The following is a 26,514-nucleotide window of genomic DNA, read 5'->3' as shown; positions in this document are numbered from 1 at the left end:
GTGCTACATAAAAGCATTTCCTGACTGTTGTGGCAATGTGGTTATTGAAGGTGAGACCACTGTCCACCTGTATTCCTAAGTCTCTTATCACACTTTCGGTGTTTAGTGTACTGCCACCTATGTGGTAATTCATGGGTACATGTTTTTTTCCCAAAAGGGATAACTATACATTTCTTGGCATTGAGCTTGAGCTCATGGCTCTGGCACCAAGCATCTGTTTCTGTAAGGCCCTTTCATAGAATATCCACATCATTTGGGGATTCAATAATGGCTCCCAGTTTGCAGTCATCTGCGAACTTTGTTAGCCAGAGTCCCTTAGTGTTGGCCTGTACTTCAGAGAAGTAGATGCCAAACAAGAGAGTTCCCAGGACTGAACCCTGAGGTACTCCACTTGTCACTTGTCTGGAGTCAGCTACTTTTACAGTGTGGGTTCTGTCAGTAAGCCAGTTGGTAACCCATCGAGTGACATAGGGATTAATGCCCTGCTTAGTAAGTTTGTCTATGATTCCAGAGTGGGGGATGGTGTCAAAGGCCTTGACAAGGTCCAGATAGGCTGTGTGGACTGCCTTACCCTCATCCACAGCTCTGGAGACTGATTTGAAGAAGTCAATCAGGTTCAGGAGACAAGATCGGCCCTTCACAAACCAAAACTGCATGAGGTCCAGTGTTTTAAGGTTGCCAATGTCTTTGTTTATAAGTTCCATGATAATATGTTCCATAGCCTTGCAGATCAGGCTCATCAGACCGATGAGGTGGTAGATCCCGGGATCCAAGGTGGATCCCTCCTTGTGGAGTGGGATAACTGTAGCTGTGCGCCACTCAGTGGGCATGAAGCCAGAGGTGAGGGTATGATTAAATATGATACTTAGGTGAGGTGCCAGTTCATTTTGTAGTTCATGTAGTACACAGACTGGGATGTCATCTGGTCCCATGGATGCTGTATTCTTAGCTTTAGAGAGTGCATTTTTTACCTGTGTGGCTGTTATTACCAGAATTTGACAATCTTCCGATATTGAGATGGGCCATTTAGGGTGTAAGAGGGGGGGATGACGTTGGCACTGAATCGATCTGCCAGGATATTGGCAATATCCTTGGGATCAGTATATTTAATGCCATTCTGTTGTAGCTCAGAGCAGATCTGAGCATTGCCATTTAGATTCTTGACATAGTTATAGAATGCCTTGTGGTTGTCTTTGGAATCTTTGGCAATTTTATTTTCGTAACTAACTTTGAAGGATTTTATGAGGGATCTCATCTTCTTGCTGAGGCTGGTAAGGGAGTGTTTTGCATCCTGGGATTTTCCTCTTTTCCATAACAGTTTCTTCCTTTTGTTGTAAAGTTTGTTTATGCACAGGACCACGAGATTGGCTTCTTTTTTTGGAGGAGAGTATCTTGGTTCTATTTGGGTTGGCACGATTCATGCATGAGTGGATATGCTCGTACAGTGCCTTAGTGTAGGACTCAGCAGTCAAACTTTCAGTTCCCATCTGCATGGGTGTCACGAAGTTTGTAACTTCTAACCTGAGTAGCATGAAGTTGGCTTTGGAGAAGTTTCTTTGGAAATTTCCTTACTGGGGTGTGGGAGTAGGATGTGGATGTTAAGGGTGATTAGCTTATGGTCTGACCTGACAACGAGGGGGTGACCATAGGTGTGGAGCATCGATTTCCCATGTTGGTAATGACCAGATCTAGGATATTGGAGCCCCTGGTGGGACTATGGATTAGTTGATCCAGGGCATTGGAATTTATGAATTCCAAGAAACATTGGGCAAAGGTGTTGGTACACGAGTAGTTTTCCTAGTTAAATGCAGGGTAGTTGAAATCACCCAGTATTAGGGTGTTTGGTTGTATATTAATATTTTCCAGTATGTTTAGAAAAGTGTAGTGAGAATCTTGGGGTATGGTGAGGGATCTGTAGCAGGCTACAATTTGGATTTCAGTCTTATCTAGTGTTAGTTGCACCTGGAGAATTTCAGACGCATTGTGTTGGGCAACTAACCTGGTGGTGTGAATATCCTTGGTGAATATGGACACTCCTCCACCTTTAGTGTTTTGATCCTGGTTTGGTGGCCAAAAAGTGTGGTAAGAGTTGTAGCCTGGTATTGCAGGAGTGCTCTCTGGAGCCTAGAACCAGGTCTCAGTTACTGCACAGATATCGATGTTCTTCATTTTTAGGAGTGCCTTGAGAGAGTGCATTTTGAGTTTTAGAATTCTAGCATTGAGTAGCATTACCTTCAGATTTTGCATGCTTTTACCTGTTACGGTGGTGTTTTTTTCCTTTGAACTTTGCCTAAAAAAGGCACTATGGGGTGGCAAGAGCCTTAGCCAGTAACCTGAATCCCAGGGACAACAAATGCAGACCATCTCTGGTGAAGCTTCGTGGTCTGTCAAGCATGTCATCCCAGGCAGATACTGGATCCCCTTTGAATGACACCAGAAACTTAGCCAATTGTTGAAGTCACTCATTTTGTCCTTATATTGTGATATCATTCTGGGTGAAGGCAGGATGCTACTCAGGGCTAGGGTCATACCTGCATGGGCCACATGATCCGAGAGTTCTTCCATGTCTCTTTTCATGTAGTCCAGGGAGGTATGTCTCAAGTCATTCACTCCAACATGGACAATGACAGAGTCATATTTGTACTTGTTGTGGAGTGACTTGAGTGCATTAGTTATGTGGCGGATCCTGGTACCCGACGGGCAACTCACTGTAATTTTCTCCTTGTTCAGCCTGGTGAGTGGGACATTAGTGTGCCTGACTATAGAGTCACTTGATGAAGTGGTTGAGCTTTTGCAAAACTCTATCGGTCTTTGCACACTCTCTTAGCTCATCAAGTCTTGTGGTAGAAATATTACGCACTTCCATGACATCAAAGTCAAAATTCTCTGCATCAAGCTTTTCTGTGGTATTTCTGGCTTATCTGGATAAGGTATCAGCCAGATAAAGAAGTTTGCCTTTGGTATAGACTATTTTGAAGTTGTTCTTTTGCAATCTGAGCATCATTCTTTGTACTCTTGCTGGAGCTGTATGCATAGGGTTCTTTAAAATAGTTACTACAGGTTAATGATCAGTCTCAATCTGGATAGCTCGGCCATAAATATAATCATGGAACATCGAACATTGAACACGATTGCCAAAAGTTTCTTCACAGTCTGAGCATGCTGCATCTCAGTTTGGGTAAGAGTTTTAGATGCATAGGCTACTGGTCTGACCTCTTGAAGAATATCTGCAACAAGATCGAACTTTGAAGCATCACAGGAAAGAATTACTGGTTTGTGGACATCATAGTATCTTAACGTAGGTGGACTGGCAATTTTCTGTTTCAGGTCACCAAATGCTGTCTTGTGTTGTTCCAACCATGACCAGGTAACATTTTTGCATGTTAGTTCTCTTAAAGGCACTGATAATTCACTGACATCTGGTATAAACTTGCCCAAATAGTTAATCATACAAAGAAAATGCTGTAAGGCTTGGACATGATCCAGAGCTGGCATCTCAAGAATGGCTGTTTGTTTGGAAGGATCTGGTCATATGCTTGTAATGACAAATACATTACCTACATAAGTAACTGCTGGTAGCCTGAATTTACATTTTGGAGCACTGAGCTTTAGATTCACTTCATGCACTCTGTCCAGAACTTCCCTGAGGTTTCTGTCATGCTCTGCTTCACCATTACCTCCAACTAGTAAATCATCTACTCTTATAGCACATGGATAGCCTGAAAAAATTTGGTCCATTGCACGCTGAAAGACTTTACTGGCAGAATTTATCCCAAAAGGCATTCTGAGAAATTTGTATCTATCAAATGGTGTACTGAATGTAGTCAGTAGTGAAGATTTGCGATCAAGCATTACTTGCCAAAATTAACTCTTTGCATCCAAATTTTTTTAAAAAAGTGGCATTTGTCATGAGGGTAGCAACTTACTTGACTGTACGAGTAGGATGGTGGGGTGTCTTTAATGCTTTGTTTAAGTCTTTTGGGTCAATGCATATTCTGATTTCATCTGAGCTTTTCTTATGAGCAACTGCAGTAGAAGACACCTATTCAGTTGGTTCTGTAACTGGACAAATCACACCTTGCTGCAGCATTTTATCTAACTGGACCTTGACTCTCTCCTGCCTAGCTATCAGAACTCTTCTTACTGGTCTAACCACTGGACTGACCTCTTGGTCTAATTTCATCGTGTACAAAACTGGATGTCTACCTAGCTTGTCCTTGAAAACATCAGCATACTCTGTAAAAATAGCATTGGTAAAACTGGAACTAGGACATGTGCTTACATGATGGACTTCTTTAGCCAAAGAAAGCAGTTTCATTCTTAAACTGTCTCTGAAAGCCAATAATGACTGTTCAGGTCTTCTGACTACAAGAAATTGCAAGCTGCAGCGGTTCCCTTCTGAATGGCATAAAAGCACTACTGAGCCTTTGGTTTGAATCTCTTCACCTCCGTAAGCAACAAGCTTTGCACAATTGGCCAAATTAAATTGCTCACCAGCTCTTACTTTAGTAAATGTTTCTGCTGACATAACATTGCTCTTTGAACCAGTGTCAACTTTGAGCTCTGTGGGTTTACCATTGGTCAGGACAATACAAAACACTTCATTCTTTGCTAACAAATTTACTGCATTAACCGTTTCACCAACTACTGATACCTTATCTATATAGAAAGTAGAGTTACAGCTTTCTATATGATCAACTTGCTTTTTTGTGACCTTTCTTAATAAACTAACAAGGCTTGCTTGATTTACAAAACTTTTAAAAGTGGTTCCATTTTGTACACTTGTGGCATTGCTGACCAAATGCTAAGCACTTTTCTCTTTTAGACTTGTGACTGGCACTACAATTATCACAGTTAACCATAAGACTTGACTTGGGTTTTGCTAACTCAACCTTGTGCTGCACTGAGCATGTCTGTATTACTCAGCTAGTCTTAGAACTTGCTGGAAAGTTACGGGTTCCCTCTGGATCTCCTACAGGGGCTGCAGCTGCCATGTGCTTAGGCCTATTTATGTTAGCCACATGCTGTATGCTGTCTACATTTGCTTTAAAAGCTGCTGAAACTATGCTCTTATCACTTGCAGGCATATTGGTGTGCCTTTCTGTAAGCTCGTATATTTGACAAATGTATATGGCTTTGCTCAACGTTAAATCATTATCTCAAAGCAAAAATCTTTCTCACTGCATTATTATTAACACCATATGCAAGTCTATCCTTTATCAACTCATCTTTCAAATCACCAAATCTGCACGTTTTATCCCTGTTTTTTAAGTTAGTAATATAAGCTGCAAAAGTTTCTCCTGAGTTTTGGTCTCTTGTATAAAATAAGTGCCTCTCCAATTTAACATTTGTATGGGGGAGTTATACATTTCCCTAAATTTATGTTTCAAGCACTCAGGGTCTTCCCTTGATTCAGCTTGTATAACAATATAATGGTTTTCTCCTTCTCCCGCATATACTGCTGGTGCATACACAAATGAATGCTCTCTTTCAATGGCTTCTGACCCCCACTAAGTTAAGCAAAATAAATGCCCTTGTATGTGCATCTTTATCAGAAAAAGCTGCTTGTATGAAAATATTGTATTCTTGCTCCAATACTCTGCAACTCTCTGAAGTATTATGGTTAAACACAAGTGGACTGGGTCTGCAAAATACCTCTGCCATGCCAACACACAGTAATAAAGACCCTTGGAATTATGTATGAACATACACACATATATGTCAGAAATTTATGCTAGAAACTTGCAATCATGCTCAACAGCATAATAGACTCCTTGAAATAACTATACTTTGTGAAATACATCTCCAAAGAACAAGAACACCTTGAAATCAATATACTTTGCGAAACCGCCTCTTATCAGTGTAAGAAACACTTCGAAATGGCTTCACTTTGCAAATGAACTGTACACAGCACAAGAAACTTCTCGAAATGATTGTACTTAGTGAAATAAATCTGTACAGTGTAAGAAATACTTTGTAATGACTGCACTTTGTGAAATAACTGTACTTTGCACACAGTAAACTCATCAAAATAATTGTACTGTAATAAAGCACATACTGCAGACACTTTGCACACTCTGAGATACTTCAAACAACTCTAGTTATATTTTGAATAGCTTTAATCAGTACAAAATAGTAGCTCATATCAAAAACATAGTAACTTACTAAAAACATGCAGTTGTCTTGCTTTTTCATGCTTATTTTGCCCTTTTATTGTACTCGTTATGTTCATTTAACCTTTTATCATGCTCATTATACTTTTCTTGTGCTCGTTTTACTTTTAACATGCTCATTATGCAAATCAGAAGCAACTCTGAACGCTCTCATAAGTATTTCAAATAATTCTATCAAATATCATGGTTTTGAACATTTTGTTTAATCAATAATGTGTTTTGTGCCTTTTGTTTGATTAATAATGTATTTTGTGCTACTCATTTGATTAATAATATGTTTTGTGCTTTGCAAATGGTTTGTATCATTTGCTTTATAAGATAAATCATTTATGAAAGTTCTGGTTACCTGAAGTTCATTTTTGACCTTTTTTTATCATTTGAGCAGGTTGGCACCAGTCAGTTCTCTATACTCATCTGTTTCTGTTCAGGAATGATACTTCTTGTACCATGTCATTTAAGAATCCCAGTTCTGACACCATGTCGCTGTCCAGTCAGGATAAAACAGATGAACAGTTGTAGGTTCGGTTCAAGCAGGTTTATTATATAAAAACACATCAGGACTGAGGCTTTGTAACTTAAACTTAAATAAACTTATAAACAGACTGACTACTGCACTCATACATGTTAACACTCTGGCTGTTCTCTCAAAATGGCATTGCTGCCTGCACATGCTCATTATTTATATGCACGTGCCCTCACTCTGAAATGCTTCTTAAAGTTATAATACATACTCTATTCTACAATTCCCCCTAACAATTTATGCCCAGGGCAGCCATCCCCTTTGCTCCAATCTAGTTATGGTATTACTGTTAAGGTGATGCTCAGTACACAGTCTGTGTTTGTAATAAAATGGCTTTATATCTACTCTTGGTCCTAGTCTAGGTTTACTCAAACTATATAACAAAACAAACAACATACACAAGACTAGTAATGGTTCTTTCAGTAGATCAGCATGAAAGAAGTGAAATAGGATCTATACAGGATATTTGGTTTGAGAGATGAAGTTTAAGTATTCAGACATTGTTTGCTATTAGGAACTCATGTGGGATGGGGAATAAGTCAGCATATAGAAATTTTATGTATTTCTTGGTGAAACCTCAGGCAGAAAGGCAAAGTAGATAAAACAATATTTAGCCTTGAATGTTTCCATCTTTATTGCTATGACGGCTTGAAGGGTAAGGTGAGGTGCATGTTGTGAGCTGATGTGGATAGTGGTTTTATGGGGCCTATGGATAATTTTAGGTGGAAGTATTAAATAAGTTTTATTTTACATTTGAAATCCTGTTGACTTTCAATTTGCCTGATGCGGAGGGGAAGGGTGTTCCAGAGTTTAATACTCATTTGGAATACAGTGCATCTCTGTGGGAGTTTCTGGATTTCGAGACAGACACCAAGCATGTGGTCTCTGATCATGGCTAGGTGTACCACTATAACAGAAACTGAGTGCCTGGACATTTTTGTGGTCTCTAGAGTATTTTTGGGCAATTTTATTTGGGAGAACAAGAGTTTTTGGAGGGAAATACAGTGATGAGTTTGAATGGGGAGATGTGCTTTCAAGTATGGTTTTTGGTTGTAGATTCAGAGAGTCCCAGTTAGAGTTTGTACAATGTTGGGATTGGGCACTGTGTCAAATGATTTTGACAGATTTAAGAATATTGTGGAGTAAAGTTTGTTTTAATTTCTGAGGTGAAGTACAGTGTTCAGAAAAGCTTGGAAGGCAGTGTTGGTATTATAGTGGGGATGAAAACCATGTTATGCATGGGAAAGTAAGATGTTTGCTGGTAAAAAAGTGGAGGTATTGGGTGTGAATGCTTATTTCAATTATTTGTGATAGTGGAGGTAAGAATGTTATTGGGTCCATAGTCAAATAGCTCTTGGGAGCTGCCACCATTATGAAGATACAAAATGAAGGATTGTTTCTATAATGAGGAGACATAGGATTCATTAAGGAACTGTTAATGATAATGGGAATGGGGTACGCTAAATCATTATCAGCAAGTGATAGGTATTCTTAGGGACATACTGTACAATTCACTAAGGAGCTGTTAATGACAATGGGAGTGGGGTACACTAAATCATTATTGGCAAGTGATAGGCATTCTGAGGGACATAGGACTCACTGTGGAGCTGTTAATGATAATGGGAATGGGATACGTTAAATCATTATTGGCAAGTGATAGGTATTCTGAGGGACATAGGATTCACTGAAGAGCTGTTAATGATAATGGGAGTGTTATCTTTTTATAGGAAGGCTGTGAGAATGGTAAAACCTGACTTATTTTCTTTTTCCTTTAAAACTCATTAACCAGATCTGTATGCATTTTTTATTAATTGAAGGTGTGCAGTAAATCAATTATCCTTCTGTTGTTATGGATTACTGGCATTAAGTAAGAACACTCTATAACAGACACTGAATGGTTTTCCTTAAAGTTTGTTTATCAAAAGATTACCAAACACAGGTAGTCTAAGAAGTCTAATTTCAACCTTTTATAACAGGTTAGGCACTCTATTTGCATTACACTTACATTGGGAGCACAATTCCTATTACCAACTATTAATAAGTTGTTATTTCTGTCAACTGGGACAGATCACTGAAGCAAATATTACTTTTATTATTTGGTTGCTGCTAACTCTGTTCTATTTAGTTGTGAATAATATGGTACAATAAGCCCTGAATTTTTCTATTAAGCAAGACATATCTCTGGTTCATCTGCTATTGAACATGATAAATTACTGCACAGAGGCAGTGTCTAAGAGATATTTTAATCATTTTAATATTTCAGGCTTTTGCAATTTTTGTTATATGTAAACTGAGTGCATTTTATTATTTTTGCTATACTAAGGAAAGTTCATTTTTTCCTTGACCTCAAGAATATTTGTAAGATTATCAGCTTTAAATAGCTATCAAATACCTTGTATTTCACCATTTTTTCTATTGATTTGGTGTCATTATTTGGTCATTTATTTTACTAAATGTTTATATCAGGTTTCATTCATTCTTTATTTACCTTGGATGTTATCATCATTTGCACAAAGTGGGAATTGTGGGGGGCAGGAAGCCAAGGCTGACGGCAAAGTAATGAGTTTGTGCGAGTAAGAAAGACAGACAGGCAGAAATGTAGCTAAATATCAAATGACCACTGAGACAGAAAGGCCTGCAAACCTCATTAATGCCTCATGTATCTGGTGTGTGTGGGTGTCTGTATGAGCACATAATGTGAAATGTGTGTGTGAGTGTCTGCATGAACACAGCCAAGCTCTGTGCTAGTACTGCATCCTGTTATGTTGGACAGGTGTGAGCCCTTCATGGTAGAGGTATCAGTTCATCACGGTCATCCCCAACCATGAGAACTGGCCTATGGTCAGATGTGGTGGTGCTACCTGAATGTGAGTGATGTCCACTGGATTATCTCTCCTCACAACTAAGTTCATGATCCATGGCCATGACCCTACCATGTCTGCGTGTGGACTCCTCAACCAATGATGTTGCAGTGAAAGTAGTGCAACTACTGGAGTGTGATTGGGCATGGCCACGTTGGCTAACACCAGATGATGTTGCAGACTTACGGCCACATGGATACTCTCCTGCTCCCAGTCATTCATCTGATCCCTTGAATTGGCAACTTGGTGGATGCAGTCATGCATATCAACTTGTGCCATATCTAGAACCCTAAACCTGTCCTTGAAGGCTATAGTAGAATGTGCCTGTGCCTCCATGATGGCCCTAAAGATACATCGAGAGGTATGTATTGACACACCAGCATCAGATGGAGGGCAGACAACAGGCCTCCTCTGAACATTCTACCAGCCCTCCTACATGACACCTCACCCACACTTTGGTCGTGCACAGAATCAACTGGCACAAAAGCTGCAGTAACCAAACTACCCTGATCAACCGTGTCAATGTCAACCTGTCCAATATCTATGGGCTCAGTGGAATGGGTATGCATTGGCATACTGAGTGTGTCTGAAGGAAATCCAGGGGATGTGTGAGCCCCAATCTCAGTGTCAAGTTCAATATCCTCGCCCCTGTGACTGTGCCTGTTTGGCCACCATCATCATCAAAGCCTTCTGATACTCTGACATCAGGTGGTAAGAGCCCTACACTTCCACTATCAGGATCTTCTGTGATTATAAGCAACAAATGCAGGAATAAAATTACTTCAACCTTAAATATTAACCCAAAATATATGAGCAAAAAGTAACACTGTTCATACAGTCACAGATGTTACAGCAATACCCATTACACCCACCTCACATATACAGAACATCTAAATAATGCTTATTAATAAGCAAAGAAACATTTGCTTACCATGTGCAGATGTCTCAACACTTTGCAAGGAGGATGGGCCTGGAAGAAATGAAGCAAGTAACGGATGACAATTAGCCATCACAATAGGAATAACACAGGGAGACAGTTAATACATAATTGCTTATATGCCTTGTAAGAAATAGCTGTAACTGAAACTTGTCTGAGCCAAACATTCACACCCATGTCTACTGAACAACTATTTTGTATAACTGTATAACTTATCAAAAAGTACAGACAGAAAAACATGTATCACAGGAAATAGTAGTCAAATTATTATTTTAGTCTACAAGCCAATATAATTGTTGCCATATGTAGGCTTACCTGGAATCTGCTCCTCACCCACAATATGGTTGTGCACAGAGTCAAATGACTCTAAAACTGCAGTAACCACATTACCCTGATCAACCGTGTCAACGTCAACCTGTACAATATCTGTGGGCTCAGTGGAATGGGACACTTGTCCTCCCAGGCACATCAGCACTGACAAAAAGCACATGGTATGTACTCTCCACTGAGCTGTCAGAATTTCTGACAGTGGACAGGAACTCCTCATTTGGTGTCAATGGTGGCTAGGCTATACTAACCAACAAACCAACATTCAACCCTTACCACACCTGCATAACCATGCAAACATGGTCACCTAGCTACCTACTTTCAAAGTATCATAGAACACTACACATTAAACATAATACACAATATTTCAAAAGAGTATTACTTCTCTACAGCAAATTCCCTAACCCAAGCTATCTACTACAACTCCTCACAGTAAAGGATGGTGATATTCATCCTAACCCTGGCCCAACTGCAACCCCTATCACTCTTCAAAACCATAATCAATCTATCAATTCTCCCCTTGCAAGACCTTCCAACTCTCTCTACTAGCTCATCTTAACATACGTAGCATTAACAACAAAATGACTCAACTCCATGCTCTCCTAGAAGTGTACTCCTTTGACATTATCTGCCTAACTGAAACATGGCTAAAACCTGTCATCAAAGACAATGAAATTATCCCACCTGGATATAATATCCTTAGACTTGACAGAGTAGATAAGAAAGGTGGTGGGGTGGCTATTCTATTTAAATCTGGCTCTCAGTTAACCACTTACAACTGTAATCTACCTCTGGACTCCAATGCTGAGATTCTCATCTCTAAACTTGAACTTAACAAAGCTAAATCAATCTATACTATCTGTATGTATCTGCCCCCTGGAAATAACATAGCCACCTTGGAAAATATCCTCTGCTGGCTATCCCAACACCTGCCTCAAGAAACCATAATCCTAGGTGACACAAATTTAGACTGGAATTCCTATTGTAGTAGCCTTCCTATCACCCACATAAACCTATATGGTTTCTATCAAACCATTACCTCCCCCACCAGAATAAATAAAGCTAACAAGAAAGCAAGCATATTAGACTGGATTCTCACAAACAATCATACTCACTACTATGATTCTGGAACTCTCTCTGATGATCTCAGTGACCACTCACTTACCTACATCATCAGACATAAAGCCAACACCCCCTCCCCAACCTCTATCAGACATATTAGATCCAAAAAGAAATTTAACCCTGATCTATTCCAAATGGAACTAAGAGCATGCAATTGGGTTCCCTTAAAACAATTTCCTCTAGATGAAGCTGTTAATTTATTTAATTCTGCCTTTAGTGCCATTCTTAATCACCATGCTCCTACCAGATCTATTAGAATTAAGACCAAGTCAGCCCCATGGCTTTCTAATGAAACCAAACACAAAATTCACATCAGAAATAAATATTGGGCCAAATGGAGAATGACAAAAAACACTGCTGACCAACTAACCTTTAGACAGCTAAGAAATTAAACTAAAAAGGCCATATTTTCTGACAAACAAAACTACTACTTACAATATCAACAACCTAATCACAACAACCCACAGAAATTCTGGGACAGCATTAAGCAATTACTCCACCCAGGTCAATCCACTACACCAAACCCTCAAAATACAGACCAGAAAAATCTCATCCATACAGCTAATACCTTCAATACCTTCTTTACAGATGCTATCCAAACACTAGCTAGTCAACTATCATCTAATACCTTCACATTACCTTCATACTCCTCAACCCCACCCCCCATTTCATCTCAAACCTGTCACAACCACATTTATTCAAACCCTTTTGAAGAAACTGAAACCATGGTCTCCTTCTGCAGACCTACTACCTTCTGAATATCTACAGCTATCATCTAATGCCATAGCCTATCCTATTTCCATGCTGGTCAACAGAACTATTACTGAAGGTTACATCCCCACCGTATGGAAAATCTCCCATATAATCCCCCTACATAAAGGTGGACATTCCACTGAAATATCAAACTATTGTCCCATTGCCCTACTTTCTCCCCTAGCTAAAATTATGGAGAAATGTATCCATAAACAACTACTCCACCATTTGATCAAAAACAATTTACTTTCCAACTGTCAACATGGTTTCAAACCCTCACACAGCACTACCACTGCCCTTCTGTCATTTACTGACTACATTAACAGACACCGAAACCTGAATAATCTTTCGTCTGCTCTATTTATCGACCTGTCTAAAACATTTGACATGGTAAACCACCAGATTCTCATAAACATCCTAAAATCTCTGTTATTAGACCCACTTTCCATAAAATGGTTCCAATCCTACCTTGACAAACAACAGCAAGCAGTACTTTGGCATAATACTTTATCTGTCCATTTACCAGTTACCTTAGGTGTCCCTCAGGGGTCCATACTTGGACCTCTTCTCTTCTCTATATTTATTAATGACCTTCATCTAGCTATCCCACAAGCCACTTGCTTACAATATACTGATGACTCCACACTATTATGTTCAGCTACATCCTCCCATGACCTTCACGCTCTCACCCAAAAAGTATTCAACATGGTTGAACAATGGTTCACTCAGCATTGCCTTCTTTTGAACCCAAAGAAAACCAAACTCCTCCTCTTCACTCCTACTCTTAAGTCCTCTCCTCTTCAATTCTAACCAAACTCCTCCTCTTCACTTCTATTCTTAAGTCCTCTCCTCTTCAATTCTCAGTGACATCTACCAATGGTACTATAATATCTCCTGACTCTACCACCAAACTACTAGGTGTCACCATCGACAATAATCTGAACTTCAACATCCACATCAATAATACTGTAAAGACTGTCAGTATAAAAATTGGCAGTCTCTACAGGATTAAACCCTTCCTTTCCCCTACTGCTAAAACTACTATCGCCCACACCCATTTGATCTTTACACTCCTTTACGCCTCACCCATTTTTAATAATCTCTCCAAGAATAACCTCAGCAAATTGGAAATGTACTATAACAACATTGCACGATTTGCTACAGGCAACCCATTCCGAACCCATCATTGTATAAATTTAAAACAGCTAGGATGGTTAGAACTAAAACACCTGATTAAATTTCACTAACTAACCATTGCCCAAAACATTCTTTATAAACCTTCTAATACTCCAAGTTTATCTACCCTCATCACCCCCTATAAAAATCTGAAGTCCTTATGCTCATCTCACAAACTTCTTGTCTACACCTCGAAACATAATAACAGAGCTGGGGATTCTCTCTTTTCTAATACTGTAGGTAAATCCTGGAATCTTCTCCCTAATGACCTCTCCTCACGTGCCTCTTTATCTCCTTTAAAAACTGACTTAAACTTCTCCTCAAAACATACTTGCTATGCCCCTGCTCCAAACCAGACTTGTCATCTACCTCTACAAATTTGACCTACCTATCCAGTGCTTACTGTCCTCTGTTACATTTTCAGTCTTATTATATTTTTCTTATTTACCTTTTTTCATTATTTCTATCCTTTTTATATACCTTTCTTAAGTAAATCCTTTGCTACATTACTACACTTCCTTTATCTACTTCTGACCTAACCTGTATTATGTCTCCATACTTTAAATTTGCAATATTTTGTGGCGCAGGACCTCAGTGTTACATCCTGTTTAACCTTTATGCTGTAATTCACATGTTGCCTTTGTTGATGATTTTTTTTACTATGATAATTCCTATTTATCTACTTCTGACTTAACCTGCATTATTGTCTCCGTTCTTTCAATTTGCACTGTTTATGACTTTATACCTCAGTGTTACATCCTGTTACAATCTCTATGCTGTAATACACGTTACCTTTGTTGATGATTTTTTTTCTTACTAGGATAATTGCTATTTTTACTAGAATATTTGATTTTATTTTTTATTTGTTTGTACTTGTATTATTGTATTGGACCATGTCTTGGAGCTTATCTCCCCGGGCCTCTGCTGAAAATGGACATATATCCAGTTAGACTAGCCCGGTCAACAAATGTAAAATAAATAAATAATATCACATAAGTAATACATTTATTCACAAAATAATCAGTGTGTGTACCCTTTGTCATCATAAAGCACTTGAAACACACTTCTCATTTGGTACAACAGAATGTAAGGTGGCTCCTCCACCTCCCCACCCCCCACCCCCCACAAAAACAAAGGTTTGTACAAAGCGGGAAATATCACATTAAGGAATATATATGTTTTCAACAAAATTATCAGGCTTTTTACACATTTTTAGCAAAATAGCCACTTGAAACACATTTCTTATTTTGGACAACAAGATGGTAGGTGCCCCCCCCCCGCCACACACAAACAAAGGTTTGAAAAAAAAAAACGAGTAATACTACATAAGTAATGTACATATGCTTTCCACACATTTATCAGACTGTCTATACCTTTTCAACAAAAAAGTTAATTTATGAATGCCAGTCACTTTTCACTGTACCCACTACTCCTGCAGAGGTTGCCCTGGGCCATCACAGAAAGATTACAAAAGTGTCAGCAACATGTGCATTATATTTCTCTTCAATAACAAAGGACAGTGCAAAAGCAAATGTTAAGAACATAGTTGTGCTGAAAGTATAACCTGGCTTTTTCAGAAATGTAAATGCCTGCCAAAATTGCCTATGCCAAAAGTGAGGTATAAGAAGTCCATACAGATAAAAGTTCCATTTTCTCCTGGGTAAATAAATACATTTGTTAAAGTTTACAAAATCTAAAATGTAACGTAAAAAATCCAACCTAAGGCACAAAACATGACAGCATTCTTTTTAAAACTGTAAAAGTTTAATAAAACAAAAAACAATGATGGTTAGCGCTTTCACACAAAGTGCTTCTTCAGACTATAAAAACTATAATGAAACAACATCATTAAATAGTATGAACAACTAAGCAATTAGAGAACAAGCAGAAATTAATTAATGTTGAAGACCTCTAGATTTCAGCAAAGGTTTTAAACAAACCTGTCCATTTAAACCGGGTAATTTATCAGCTTGTAAATTGACTATCCAATATAGCTCCCTTAACGCTGTAAAATTTCTTATATCACCTCCACCTTGTGTTTGATGGATTACTTCTATTATTCTAAAATTAAAAGTATGAATGGCACTGGTCACTAATGATATCTCCCCACCAGAGTACTGTATAAATGCTCTGTTATTCTTTCGCGTAATGTACGATTATTTTTACCTACATAAAAACCATTACATGCAGAGCAGGTTGCCAGGTAAACTATGTTGGAAGTACGACAATTTGCTGATACTTTAAAGTTATAAGTGAAGCCAGTAAGGGGATGGGTAAAGGTGTTACTAACTTCTATATACTTGCAAAAATTACATTTAAAACACTTCCTTATACCCTGTGCACAGTTAAAGCTCATACCTGAATGCACTTTATAGCACAATTGTCTATTTAGGGACTTTCTATTTTTATATCTAAATCTAGGTCTATCACCAACTACAGCACCTATGGTATCATCAGTCTGTAAAGGGACCAGTTACTTCTAATAAGCCTGCTTATCACTTCATCTAAGAAATATGGTCTAGCTTTACTGGTTCTTTGTCTCCTGGCTAAAGTACAGGCTTTATCAATTTCCTTGTGTCCGTTGCCTCTCCATCTAAATTCAGATGTTAGAGAGGTTAAATCTTGGCTAAACCTCTCATCAAGGTTATAAAGTCTAGAAATGGGTATGGTTTGCCCCTTTAGAATATTTTTATAAATAAATGCAGGATGCATACTATGTCTTTGTAAAACTGCATTAGGTCTGCATGTCTTACTAAAGAGACCTATATTTAAACATCCATTGGCATCCTTATCTATTAACACATCCAGGAAATCTATAGAAGAGAGGGACTGCTTATCTGTAAAATTCAAGAAAGTAGTGGTGGTATGTAAATAGGGAATAAATCCTTGTAGATTCTCCAATGGTCCCTTCCACAACAAAAATAAATCATCCACAAACCTTCTATAGAATATAACATGGTCCACCCATTCATGTCCATGAAAAATATGTCTTTCTTCCCAATGAGTCAGAACCATGTTGGTGTAGCTATTGGCACAAGCTGTGCCCACAGCTATGCCAACCTGTTGTAAAAATATTAAATTCTCAAATAGAAATGCATTATTTTCTAGTACAATCTCTAGAAAAAGCACAACAAATCTTTTAACTGTGGAGAAAAATCACTATGTTGTTGTAGGAAATCTTTAGTCATCTCAATGCCTGCTATATTAGGAATCACAATAAAAAGTTATTCCACGTCAAATGTGACTAAGAGGCAATGGGTAATAGGACCATTCTGTGAAATAAATTCATACAAATCACACAGAAACTGTTCAGTATGTTTTAAAACACAATGAACTCCATTCAAAATTTGCTTAAAATATTTCTCCACAAAAATGGAGAAAGGTTCTCTAATCCATCCCTTCCTAGACAGTATCGGCCTAAAGGGTGGATTAGAAAATTCTTATGAATTTTAGGGAGTCCTTGGAATGAAGTTATAGTAGGGAATTGTACTGTCAAATAATCAAAGTAGAAGTTATTAAATGATTATCTAAACAACCTTGCAACACAGCATCAATATTCCGTTTTAGTAAAGCTATTTGTCCCACATCAATAGACATATAAACAGTTTCATCAGTGAGTAAAGACACAATGCCAGTCTTATAGTAGATGTAGTCTAAAACCACAACAGTCCCCCCTTTTATCTGCTGACTTAATCATTATGTCACCATTATTACGTAACACTTTGAGCACTTTATTTTCTTCTTGTGTCAAATTATAAAAATTATTATTCCTTTCAAACACTCTACCAGCAGCATTAACATCATGAAACTGTCTGAACAAGTCTAATTCACATGTCTTACAAAACATCTTGGGGATCGAATACAAAACTGGTTGATAAGCACTCGGTATCCAAAAATCATATGATCGATTATTAACAGGAAAAATAGTCTTTAACATGACATTCCTGGCAAATGTTCTAATGTCAAGTAAAACATCACTAAAAATTAGCTTTCTGTGCTGGTATAAAAGATAAACAATGTTTCAGCACAGAAATATGAGACAAAGTTAAGTACTTACTGGATAAATTAAAAACTATGGACTATTCATTTGTTGCAGATATCTCTTCATCTTTGACGATGGTGGAGGGTCGAGTTTCTGCCTCTTCTGTTTCCTCCCTCGACTGAGTGATTTCCGCTTGTCTTCCATTTCCATCCATTTGAAGGGTAGAGGGGGAGATGGAGGAAAAATTCTGTGGTGCAGAGTTATGTTGTTTCTTGCTCTATGAAACAGGATTTATCTTCTGATGTACTACTCCTCTGTAATGCCTTTAGAGTTGGAACCAAGGAAGATAGGCACTTCAATAGGTCTGAGAGCCTCAGAGGGCATGGTGAAGGTCTCGTTTGAATTGGTGCTGCTCTATCCAATGACAGCATTGTCAAAACCTGTCCTCTGTTGTTCATTGGCCAGCTGATCCATCCGTGGCCATGCAAAGGCATGGGCCTTTTTAAAATCAATAAAATCATGATTAAGTTTCCTTGTTTTCTGTGCTCATAAAAGTGTTTCATAGGCAGCAATGTTGTCCATAATTTCATCAAGAACATTTAGACAGGTCTGATTAGAATACTCAGGGAGTAATTTACTTCTCTTCTTGTTGACTTCAGCTGTAAGTCTGATCTCATGGGGTTTAAAAAAGTCAATGAGTAGCCAAATATAAGCAATCCCCTAGCCTATGCTCAGCTGCTGCCATTTACTCAAAGTTTCACTATAAGTGTCTCTATAGGTAGGCATTTTAAAGTCCTCAGCCCCCTTGGTATAACACAGAAATGCAGGCATGCCTCCAAATGCAGGCACTGCCATTGCATCCATTTCAGTTTGTACAAATCATTTTTCTAAATCCTTCAAATGACTATGCATTGATTCAGAATTGTACAGTGAAGCATCTATGTTTGATTCATTACCCAGTCCGTTTTGTAGCAGTAGGGGATTATGTTCCTCTTGTAGCAAGCGATTAAACTGCTCAAGCCCTTCTGTCCTTCCATTAACTGCAGATACATTGCCAAGATCAACTACATCAGCAAATCCTTCTGCCATGCTCTCAAGGAATACACAAACCAAACAGCATAAAAACAGAATAATCCATAAGAGAGTGTTGTAGGAGTGAAGCAAAAGTAATGAATAAAATCCAACCTAAGGCACAAAAACATGGCAGAATTCACATTTAAACTGGTTAATTTGGGAAGGTTTCTTTAAAACCACTGCTGAAATATGGAGTGTCTTCAACATTAATTAATTGCTGTTTGTTCTCTAATTGCTTAGTTGTTCATACTATTTAATGATGTTGTTTCATTTTAGTTTTTATGGTCTAAAGAAGCACTTTGTGTGAAAGTGCTGACCATCATTGTTTTTGTTTTATTAAACCTTTACAGTTTTAAAAATAATTCTGCAATGTTTTTGTGCCTTCGGTTGGATTTGTTATGTTACTTTTCCTTTACTCCTAGCATACTCTCTTAAAGATTATTCTGTTTTTAAACAGCATGACAGCTTAATAATGAGAACAGACAAAAAGCATGTCCATGAATGTTCCACTAAACAAAACGTTGTTAGGTGTATGTTCATCACTCCTTGTATTCACCCCCTTACTCTCACCCCTCTTTACCCATGTGTATCTATTAGGTTGCTAGATGGTGTCTGCAGACTGACATGACTGTGCTGATGGATAATGTAGACATATTACCTTGATTCAGTAGTTTATCAGTGCTCCTGTAGTGTGCAAGGTTTTAAAATTTGTAGGATTATGTTTGTGTCATAGTCTGGTGATGATGGATGAAATGTTCATCTAATGTGATGTGGAAACTGTCCTTATTGTGATAAAGCATACTGTACACACTTTTCAGAATACCTGCCCATATACAATTAGTTAGCATACTATATCTACTGAGTCATACTAGTCATTTAAAAAGATGTACCACCCCTGGTTATTCCTTGAAAACTGTACACACAGTTAACTTGTGATTTATAGTGAGACCTGCAAAACAGCTAATAGTTGTACAGCTGTTTTTAGGTATTTCTTACTGATAAAATTTGGAGAAGGGACATGCTTTACTGCAGAAATTGATAGTCACATTTGCAATCCTGACCACATTTACTTAGCTAATACCTTCCTGATACCATCTGTAAAAATTAGCTAACACTATCCTGATACCATTTGTTAAAAACAAATCTGGATTTGAAACCTGTTTTATCTGTGCCCTGACCAGGACCTCACAGCACTTACAAACTGTGCCACAACAGGTCTATTTTCATCACTCAGTACTGTCCAGAAGGTTAAGAGCTGCACAATGTCACTTATTCTGTTTGCGTGAAGGAAGGTGAACTCAAATGACATATTACAATTTTTCTTTAAGCTTAGACAGACATTTGCTCTGCTCTTAACTCTGCACAAATGGGGAAGGCAATAGCAACAGTTTTTTATGTAATAAAAGTTTACACCCAACATTTCCTATATGAACTACAGTCTAGACAGCATAGTGCCGGTCAGCTATTTCTCCCATAACATATCTTCTAAACTACTTCACAAGTTCAAGTTGAATTTATGAAATGGTAATCAGACATACGCTAACACTTTGCCATTATCCACGCAAACCAGTTTCTCAGTGGCATGCTATGTAAAGAGGTGTTTAGCATGTCTTACTATGGTTATTGGCCTGTTATTTATGACATAGAAAGGTATTCATAAACACAAGAGCAGGGCAGGAACATGGGCTTCAATGAACCCATACTTTCTGAGATTTATGCATGCCATGCAGCAATGCACTTGTAAATAATATGTTAGTACTTTGACCACTGCCAAGGACACTACAAAAGTAAAGAGCATAAATGCATTGTTACAGTTGGTATGGGTTTATACTGACATTGGACATTGGTCATCCATGATTATATCACATTGATATGTTCAGACAATTCTGTGAATGTGGACATCACTTCATCTGAATATGAAGACACATACCTCAACCCTTGCAATACTGCTGTTTTCAAAGTGTGTGTGTCTGTGTCTGTGAATGTGTCATCTAAACAATGTACTGAGAAACAGGTACATGTATGTCTTGGTTCTGCAACATGCATTCATGGGAGCCTCTTTCACCTAGGTTACAAGGATGTTTTTAAATGTATTTTTAATTATTGCAATCACACAATCAAATCTGAAGTCCAGCATTTGCACGCAGGTCTCATAGCATATGTTACATGTAAAATTGTGATGATGTCAACCTCTATAAAGAGTACTATGACAATGACAAAAGCAGACTTCTGTAATAATGTGAATGTGTTCTCTAGCTTGAGTAACTAGATAAGTAGGACATCAAATTGCACAACAATCAACTTTCATGTGTGCCTGTATGTCTAATCGTGTGTGTGTTAAATTAGAACAGTATGAGTCTATGTCCTGCTGCCTTCATCAAGTATCATTCAGAAAATCATTTTACACTGATACGTGATTACACAGCAATTTCATACAGCCCTTCAACATTCTCTTCTCACCATACACTGATGATGTCATCCTCTATGAAGTGTAGTCTGACAATGTTTAAGTCAGATTTGTGCCGTAGTGCTAGTGTTAATTACTGTGTTCTCCTGCTTGTGTAACTAGTTATGTGATCTAATCTCACAGCAGTGTGTGTGTGTGTGTGTGTGTGTGTGTGTGTGTGTGTGTGTGTGTGTGTGTGTGTGTGTGTGTGTGTGTGAGCAGCATGTGAGTCCATAGCTATGTCAGGCACTCCTACCAACAGCTTCTTCTAACCATACAGTGATGATGTCATCCACTACATAGTGCACTCTGACACACTATTAAAGTTGGACTTGTGCCATGGTTCTAGCATTAAATACGCTGTCTTATAGCTTGTGTAACTCGGTAGATAGGGAGTTCTGATCTTACATCAATCAGCTTGAGTATATATGCGCGTGCGTGTGTGTGTGTGTGTGTGTGTGTGTGTGTGTGTGTGTGTGTGTGTGTGTCTATGTGTTTGTTCAGTCAACTCTCCGTCTGAAGACACCTTTAGAGCAGCATGTGAGTTCACTGCTATGCCAGGCACTCCTACCTACATCTTCTCCTCATATAATGATGTTGTCATTCTCTATAAATTGCATTGTGACACTGTGAAAGCCAGACATCTGTGGTTCTAATTTTATGTTGTATGGAATCCAGCTTATATACCTACACAGGTTTAATGTTTGAATCTGACCTCAATCAACTGCTGTGTGTGTGGTTGGTGGTATATTATGGTCATTGTATGATCTTTTGAATTACTTTTCATTTGAATCCCACTCAGGAAAACCTTTAACACAGACCCAATCCAACATCCCCTTTTTCCCTTTGTCACATAACGTCCTTTCTGCAGAACACTGGAGGATGTCATCATCTCAATGGTGCATACACACATCATGAAGCAGAGCCTTTCTATGACCTTCTGCAAGCCATCTCCAGACTACTGGATGTGTGGTTGCTAATTCTGTCATGGGGTGGTGCACATGTCATATATAGATAGAGGCAGTATGTAATGCAATCAGACACATACACACATACCCTAATATCTTCCATCATATAGATATAATGATTTTGTTTTACATGCTATAATAATGGTTAGGATTTTATGTGCTGTTGACTATTAGCCTAGAAATGTCCTATGACCCTATGAACATTGCACATGTCAATGTTGCTGTCATCCATATGTGCTATGTTGAGATGTGAATGTATGGTACCCCTACAACAGTGTTTTCCAATCTGTGAGTTAATGTAATGTATTGAAGGGTGCTACTGATATTCAAATACATGTTCCTTTTATACCAACTGTAGTAATATGGCTCCTGAGGACTGTTGACATGAGATGATGTCATGTATATTGTTGCCTTAATAAGGCATATGTTCTTGCAGTGGAGGATATCAATACTCTGCACAGCTCTCTCTTTCAGCTATCACAGTAACACTTGCAGTATGATACAGGTATGCTTGTATATACCTGCCACCATAAAAAGCTATGTGACATACAACAATATTACATCATACTGATTACATGGCCACAAATTCCTTGTTTCATCAACATGTTGAAATGTTGTTACATACACAAACATATAACAAGTTCAGATTAGCTTGCAAACTTGGGGAATTTATTGAATGCACAATTGTGTTGAAATTCACAAGGATTATTCAGGTGTTCCCCAGCAGCATTGTGTGCATATTGTCATTTGTGTCATTAACTGTTCTGCATTAACCACATCCACATAATTTGAAATATGTTATATATGATATCAGATCCATCACACACACACCTTTCCAATGATAAACATATAGGCATATGGTGTGCAATTGATGTAATGATGTGAATGAAGTAGGGTTGTATGGCAATGTTAGCATTTCTACTGTGTGGCATGTGATGCAAACCCAAGATTGTATTTGTAGATGTTGTCACAAATCATTTACTAAGTATGAAATCTTAAGGAGAATATGCAGCTATGTGCAAAACTGTTTGCGGATGACACCACCCACACTCAACCAGAGGAAATAGGCAATCTGCTGGCTGACAGATTTGGCTCACACGTCACCACCCTCTCCCCAATGGTCATCACCCAAAGTATACATGCAAATATTACTCAGCTTATTTTTGTAAGAGAGCAGCTCATCTGTGCATGCTCTAAGTGTAAAAACACAACAACAGTGGGCCCTGATAACATCTTAGTTTGTCTTTTCAATAACTGAATCCATGACCTAGCAGACACAGTTGGAGCCCTACTTCATCACAACCTCCAGACAGGCTATGTTCTGGCAAGGTGGTAGACAGCAACAGTCATCTGTCTGAAAAAGGGGGTACAATCACCAAACACAGGGAATTATAGACCCATAAGCCTGACTAGCCTCATGTGTGAAGCAATAGGAAGAATCTTCATGGACCTTATGAAGAAGGATATAGGTAATCTCCAAACTGTGTACCCAACACATTTTTGATTCCTTAAGGTTAGATAATGACTGTCAAATCTGGTTGATCTCTTCAAGGTCTCCAAGACCATGGATAATGGAAAGACTGTGCATCCCACCTAACTTGATGTGGCCTAGACATTTGACACAATTTCACTCTCAGGTATTTCATAGAAACTGTCTCAACTGGGTATAAACCTGTACATCACCAAATGGGTAGCCAAATGGCTCACCAACAGGACTCATACTGTCAAGGTGTGTGAAGTGAGCTCTAGCAAGAGGCCACTGACCAAGGATATAACACATGTTTCTGTACTAGGCCCCTTCCTGTTCAGTATTTAATTCCTAGAAGCCAAGGCAAACTTAAGACAACCTTTGTATGACCAAATTTCAGATGACTGCAAATCATGGACAATCATTGAATCAACAAATGCTATTGATATACTGCAGAAAGTATTAACACACACAAACAATTGATGTCAGAGCCATGGAGACACACTAAATGGCCAAAAAGCATAATTATTCATTTTTAGAAAGAAAATACCAAAAGCTAATTATAATATAGACAGCACACCCTTAAGAGTGGACCCAGTGGTACATGATCTGAGTACTCAGGTAGATAGTAATCAGAATTTCAACAACCATGTGTCCACAGTGGTGACAAATTCATTCTATGTGATGCACCTCATAAGTATGGGAATGCCATCCGCATGAAAGGGCATTATAATTCCATTATACTCCGTCCTCACCACACCAACAACTGAGTACAATGCACCTTTTAGCATGTACCTCAAAATACATCTGCAAGAGCCATAGCAACAGAATTTATCAAACAATAAAGATACAGGGTATACAAAAAATTCCTATGCAGAAAGACTGAGAGCCTTATCACTGTATTCTGTCTACTACAGGCTACTAAGGGTTGATCTTTGTCTGGCCTGCAGGTCAGTCTCCAATCCATCCATGATGGAAATGTTACAAATTGGTAAAGCAAACTGCATGATGCTCACTCATTCCAAGGATGTTAACCTTGCCTCTGGCATAATAAATAATGTTGGAGAGAATGATACATCTTTCAGACACTACCCCTTCTCCAAAAGAAGCTTCTCATCCATGCAGAGAAAAGGCATTTCCTTACTCTCTTCAACTGCAACCTAAATCAATGGATGGTTTATCATAATTGTATTCTTGACATTACACCCATGTCCATCATAGATAGAGGAAGTTGGTATTGGACAACATAGCATAGTTTCTTACCTGTGTGAACGTCATCTAGTTAGCTATTGAAAATTGTGAAATGCATGCTAAATATGGCTAGGATTTTATGGGGTCTTAGAGTGTTAACCAAGTACTCTCCTATGAACCTATGAAGGTCAATTATATCCTAGGTACCACTATAGTGTTACTGTACCGCATCACAGATGTACCAATGCAACAAGTCAGTATCACCAGTTCATAGTTTGCATGAACACATATAAATGCATGTTGGGGTTTCATGGCAGTATAACATTTTAAATGTCAGGGGAACAGTGATTGTATGGCACATGTCTTGAGGTTTGATATGTGCTTATAGCGTGTGCTCCATGTATTGGTTGGTATGTGAACAATATCACAGTAACAGCTTCCCAGCTTTCTCAGTCCTTCATGCTACACTTCGCACTGCTGTAGTTTCTGTGCACATGTACATAGTTGATGCATTACCATCCATCACACTTACTGCTGTACTGTTCATTATAAAGGATCACTTATTAATTCACACATAGATTGCAGATGATTCAGACAATGCTTGTTCCTATTACATGTGTCAGATGCATGGAATATACATCTGTATGTAGGGAAACCACTCAGAACAGTTTGTTGTTTGTAAATGTTGTCATCCATATGACCAATACCTATGTCATCCCGGGATGCATTAGTGAAGTATATCACTTTTGTCACAGTGAGCTCCCACACATCTTGTTGGACGGGTCTACTTGATATGGCCGGAATTTCAAAATGTCGACTTTCATATGGCCGAGACCATATGATCGACATTTGAAATCTTAACCATACAAGTAAAACACAAAACAGAAACACAAACTTACCTTAATGCTGCTAGCAGGGGGGGGGTTTGCCCCCCTGCACCTCCTGTGCAATCACGGCCAGTTGAGAGGACTGCATGACACATAAACCACAAGCTACACCTGCAAGAATCAAACCCGTGCCATCAATTATGCCCCGTAACTGAAATATACCAACTCCGAGATTGCACTACAGTGCGGAAGTGGAAATTTTTCCATTACACACTGTAGCGTGATGCCGGTTCAGCATGGTCGACATTTCAAATGTTGATCATATGGTCTCGGCCATATGAATGTCGACATTTTGAAATGTCGACCATTAGAAGGGGACCCTGTTGGACATACAGAACTATTCTTTGGGCTGCATATTCATTAGGATTTGACAGCCCAGACTTCCCTTTAAGGTGTTCTACAAGATGTATGTTTGATACATCTTTCGGTGTTGCACCTAGTAAATACACAGCTCATTGACATAATTGATGGCAAGGGTTTGATTCTTGCAGGTGTAGCTTGTGGCTTATGTGTCATGCAGTCCTGTCAACTGGCCATGATTGCACCTGTTTTCAACTCCTAGTTTAATACTGCCCCTCTTGAATAATCTAAAAAGTGGTCATTTTTGGGGAAGGGGTGGTGAATTCCTC

Source organism: Protopterus annectens, chromosome 10.part0, assembly GCF_019279795.1.
Source record: "Protopterus annectens isolate FY-2018-M chromosome 10.part0, PAN1.0, whole genome shotgun sequence".
In the NCBI taxonomy this organism is placed as follows: Eukaryota; Metazoa; Chordata; order Ceratodontiformes; family Protopteridae; genus Protopterus; species Protopterus annectens.
This window is presented reverse-complemented; position numbering follows the sequence as displayed.